Here is a 6,000-nt window from a genome sequence, read left to right as displayed (position 1 = left end):
AATAGAATTTGAATATCATTGTCTATCCTGTTATGACAAAATTCTATTTGCCCTGATACATATAATGTTATGGCTCTGATACATTATTTGCTCTGATACACGTTTTTAGCCTAAAATGCTCTGATACATTTGGCTCTGATACATATCATGTATTTGAATATACATTTTATGTTCTAACTCGTTCATGCTGACTTTTGTCGTTTAGTTTTTGTTCTGTAACATTTCAGGATGTAGAGATGCTCAGATGATGCTCTGGTACATTCAACAATGTTCTGATACAAATCTAGCATGAAGTGATGTTGGTAGACATTCAAAGTTCTGAAGCTATCCGAGGGAAGCAGAAATCAGAAGATGTGAATGTTCTAAAAGATCCAGTAATTCAAGTTCTGAAGCTGTCCTGAATGGAAGCAGAAGTCAGAAGCTGTGAATGTTCTGAAGATCAAAGAAATTCAAGTTCTGAAGCTGTCCAATGGAAGCAGAAGTCAGAAGCTATGAATTCTCTGAAGGCAGAAGCTCATATGATCGTCTCTACCGAAATAATCAGGGAAGCCTTTTATTAAAGTTCTTCGAGTATTTATTTCAGGGGGAGATTATTTATCTCAGGGGGAGATTGTTAATCTCAGGGGGAGACATATTCATATGCTTATGCTATAGCTGTGTAATTTGTCTTTTGCCGTCTACTCTTTCTGATCGCAAATTCATATCATTTATATATGTTTTTGTCATCATCAAAAAGGGGGAGATTGTTAGAACAAGATTTGTTCTTATCAATTATCTTAGTTTTGATGATAACAATAATATGAATTTTGCTTTAAGATAATATGGTACTCTAATCCAATGCAATTTTCCTTTCAGGAAATATATATAAAGAGTACGCATAATTCAGCGCTCAGAAGATGTGTCTCAAATGGTTCAGCATGCAACATCAGAACATGGTCTGGCAAGACATCAGAAGATGGTCGAAGCAGAATCAGAACATGGGTCTATGGAAGCATCAGAAGAACATGAGATCAGAAGCACTGAAAATCAGAAGATGGTATCACGCTCAGAAGCACTTCAAGGTCAGAAGATCAGAAGATGCTGTGCACCAAGCTGTTTGACTCTGATGATATTCAAACGTCGTATTCACAAACATCAGATCAGAAGGAAGTACACGTGGCAGACTACGCTGACTGACAAAAGGAACGTTAAAGCTACTAAAGGCTACGTCAGTAGACACAGCGTGAACAAGGCTCGAGGTAGTTGACAAAAGCGTATAACATTAAATGCAAAGCTGTACGGAACACGCAAAGCATTAAATGCATTCAACGGTCATCTTCTCAACGCCTATAAATATGAAGTTCTGATGAGAAGCAAGGTTAACGATTTCGCACCAATACAATTCAAATTAACTTGCTGAAACTCTGTTCAAATCTAAACTCAGAATCTTCATCTTCATCAAAGCTCACTACATTGCTGTTGTAATATCTTAGTGAGATTAAGCTTAAATTGTAAGAGAAATATCACAGTTGTGATTATCGCTTTTAAGAAGCATTTGTAAACTCTTGAATAGATTACATTAAGTTGTAAGGAACTAGAGTGATCAGTTGATCAGTATACTCTAGGAAGTCTTAGCAGTTGGCTGAGCAGGAAGTCTTAGCAGTTGGCTGAGCAGGAAGTCTTGGCAGTTGGCTGAGCAGGAAGTCTTGGCAGTTGGCTGAGCAGAAAGTCTTAGGAGTGAACTAAGCCTAGAGTGATCGTGTTGATCAGTAGACTCTAGAAAAGTCTTAGGAGTGAACTAAGCAGTTGTTCCTGGAGTGATCAGGTTGTGATCAGAAGACTCTGGAAGACTTAGTTGCGGCTAAGTGGAAAACCATTGTAATCCGTGCGATTAGTGGATTAAATCCTCAGTTGAGGTAAATCATCTCTGCGGGGGTGGACTGGAGTAGCTTCGTTAACAGCGAACCAGGATAAAAATATTTGTGCATTTATTTTTATCGTCCAAGATTTAAAGTCACACTTATTCAATCCCCCCCTTTCTAAGTGTTTTTCTATCCTTCAAGAAGAACCGGAGGTACGTCCACCGCGAGACAAAGGAGCCAATCAATGTAAGCTATAGTTTATCATTATCATCTGGGGACGTCATTTCTAAAAAATCAAGATTAAAAATAATAAGATTTTTTTCCCAATTTTTTGTAATGACGTCCCCTGATGATAATGATAAATTTTAGCTTACATTGATTGGCTCCTTTGTCTCGCGGTGGACGTACCTCCGGTTCTTCTTCCTCCGGACATCCACCTCCTCCGTCATATGTTCCGGCCCCGGTTACACCTCCTCCGTCATTTGTTACTTACAGTAGTACGTATTTTTATTAAAATAATAAAAAAACCTTTTGAAATTTGGAAGCCTTTTTTTCTCCCCACCACTCTCTCATCCCCACCTACCCGTGTTCAACAATATGTAACTTTAATTTTATGTAATATTATCGTTGTAATCTTCACCCGATTAAATAAAGCGAATTGTTGTTGTTTTTCATTTTATTCTGTCCAGACATATTTTCGGAGGTTCATTTCCGAATTCTCCAAGGGGGGTGCGTTCGGAGATGAACTTCCGAAACACCACATTTTCTGAAAAGTAACTTTATTTCGGAGATGCATCTCGAAATCAATATTTTATATTAAAAAAAACACGTTTTCGGAGATACATTTTCGAAAACACCTTTTTTAAGAAAAAAAGTACAGTTTCGAAAATGAACTTCCGAAACAAGGGGTATTGTGGTAAATTCACCAGGGGTGGGCAAGAAGGTTAGGAGGTGGGTGAAGAAATTTTCAAAATTAATCTTTCAAGAATTAGTAAGGGTGTTTGTGGTGCATTTTGAGGCAAAAAAATTTTATCTTTAAATTTTTTTGCGGTTCGGTTCGGTTTTGGATGGTTGGTTAAAAAAATTCAATTCAATTCAACTTCATTCGATTTAATTTGGATCAATTTTTTGAATATCAAAATTATAAATTATATTTTTTTATTAATATACTTGCTATAAATTAAAATAGTTGAGAGTGAGTCTACCCACGTATGGATTATGAGAGAGAATTTGAGTATTTTCTCTCTGAAATTAGTGAATTTCCCTATTTCTCTAATTTTGAGATTGAGATATATAGAGGATCCCTGAGTCGGATCCTAAGAGAAACAATCTCTTCCACTTCCCTATCAAAAATGTGAAGGTAGGGTAGATGATCCCTTTATGGTTATTCCTTTCATGATATTTGAATTTGGTCCTAGTTTGTTTATTACTTTTGAAGTTCATATTGTCTTGGCCGCATTAGTTTACTTTTCAAAGCGAATCCCTCAAGCATTTCATGGGGAAGTCCCTCATGCATGTTGGAGGTGAATCCCTCAAGCGTTGAATATATTCCCCCTTGGCTAGGATCCTTTAGTGGCGGTCCTACAATGATATGCCTCATAGGGAAATAAAAATCCTTCCATGAAGGTATAGCGTATAATTCCTTTATAGACGACAATGATCCTTCCGTGAGGATCCATCGTATAATTGACTCATAGGCAACAAGGATCCTTTTGTGAACGTCCGACGTATAATTGTTTTATAGGAGGCAAAGATCTTTCCATGAAGGTCCAACGTATAATTGCCTTATAGGTGGGAACATATAATTGTCTTGTAGGTGGCAAGGATCCTTCCATTAGGGCATGTTTAGGAGTTTGGAGAGAAATGGAGGGGATGGATTGATCGCAACTTTATGAGTCGATCGGGTTTACTGACTGTAAGTGCATAGTCTAATCACGTAGTTTTAAAAGGTATCGAACTCGCATGGACTGATAATCAAACTAATGATATCTAATGCTACTTTGTAAATCTAAGGATAATGATTAATCTAGGGTTTTGCAAAAAACGGGAAATAAATTCAGTTTTAATAGAAATATTAAATGGCGGGACACCGGTATACAACACGTCAGACCTTGGGTGATTCAATAAACCATAGGCATAGTTTTCCTTTAATTGTTTAAAATACTTTTCAATAGATACTATTAATTTGAAATCATTTATCTCACACTCTCGTGTTTATTGACTTGGACTATATTCTTGAATCAAAATTCTCGCTCTCGCTGTCTCATTCGAATCTAAAAATACTTTTTGGAAACCAATAAAATCTAATTAATTCTAAAGTGCTCTCGCTGTATTTAAAATTAATGTTTAGTTACCACTATCTAGTTAAGATCTCAAACTTTCGTTTTGTTTATTTTAATTTTTGTTCGTCTTTTACTCTCGTAACAAAATTGTTTCAATATTGTAATTAGAAACCAAAAGCATAAAAGTAATTTGTAAACATTTATGCCAATTGGTTCCCGAATCCCTTCGGTTCGATGACTCTTACATACCGATATTAAAAGAATTATTCGGACATGCTTACAAACATAGACACACAGTAACAGTAGTATAATATATATCCAAGCATGATTATTAATAACAGAGACAATAAAATAAACTTAAACAAAAATATGGAGTTAAAACGGAAAACTGGAAATAGTATTCAGGCTTAAAAAGTATGTAATCATCCATACATGTCGGCAGGATTTACTTCTTCTCGAATGCAATCAAGTGCAAAATAATAAATCTAAAAACTAATTCAGTAAAGTTTTCTGCTTACAAACCTAAAGCAAAAGCTCCGAACGAAGAAAAATTGAGGAACCCCTTTCAAGTTTGCAGTCCTTCCTTTTTATAGCCTTGGTGTAACTTCCCTCCAGAGAAATCTGGAGTTGTGGCTTTATGGAGAATAAGTCGGGAAGAGTCATCTGACTGGAGAGAATTTAGGGGGACTGGGCTTGTGGACTTTAACGTGGATGAAGTGGCTGGTGTAAAAATAGGATCTTGAAACCAAAGTTTGGTGGTTGCCACAGCATGTTTGACGAGGGTCACACTTGTTATATCTGTGACGAGGGCCACAGAAGGTGTGGCGAGGGCCACAACCTTCTGTGTGCAAATTTTCCTTTTCTTTTCTGCCAGTATCATTTCTTCTCATTTCTTTGCCAGTTCCTCTTCTTTTCTCACGCAGGCTTTGTGGATTAGAAGTATCTGAAATACACTAGAAATACCAACATAATATGACATAAATAACTAAAAACGGTAACATAATTTATGCGAGTCGAGTCGAATATGCAATGTAATTTCGTGTTACCAGGGATTTGAAAAAGAGAAGGATTGAGTGGAAAGAATTGAAGAATTTTGGTTGATAGGATTTTGTAGGGTTTGTTTTTATTCATAACACCAAAAAACCCTAATTTGGGAGAATTTAAAATTTGTATTGGAAGAGGGTTTTTGGAAGGTTTCAGAGGGCTTACATAAATTTTCCAAATATCTTTTATGTCGCCAGCGGTGTATACCGTTGTAAACGGTGTTTTCTTGATGGTGGAATGAGGATAGTGTGATAAGACCATTAAATCTCATAAAGCTGCTCGGCTCGTAGGCCCTTGACATCATCAAACTTTTAAATATAAATATATATAAACTCTGGTTCCTTTAGTAAGACATCATCAAATTACATTAGGAACCAGAGTTTTGTTGATGACCAGTGTGTAGCGATCGTCGGGTTGTGGTGACACCAGATGTGAATCACGGCAGTATGTAAGATCCAGGAGCTGTGCTGGCATCAAGTATTGAGCGAGCGAGCGAAAGAATTTCATCAGTGAGGCCTAACGAGTGGGATAAGGTGGTTATTATACCTCCAAAACAGAAAGGATTTGTTGCGGTGGAGTTGACGCATCCTTGGATATGTTGAAGCAAGAAAGGGGTGGCATTGGTTCGTTGGTTATTAAGCGAACAAAATAAAAAGAATACTTCATTCTGGTTCACCTTATGGTTGTTGGTTCTCGCAAACATAGTGTTTCCCAAAATACGTTGAAAATAGCGTATGGCGGGATTTTGGATATGAGAAGCAAAAAGGGACCTCCAACCAGTAATATGTTCACCAGTTAATTCATGCCACAGGCGGAAACCTATAACTTCCTAG

Source organism: Vicia villosa, unplaced genomic scaffold (genome assembly GCF_029867415.1).
Source record: "Vicia villosa cultivar HV-30 ecotype Madison, WI unplaced genomic scaffold, Vvil1.0 ctg.003122F_1_1, whole genome shotgun sequence".
In the NCBI taxonomy this organism is placed as follows: domain Eukaryota; kingdom Viridiplantae; phylum Streptophyta; class Magnoliopsida; order Fabales; family Fabaceae; genus Vicia; species Vicia villosa.
Note: the sequence above shows the minus strand (reverse complement) of the source record.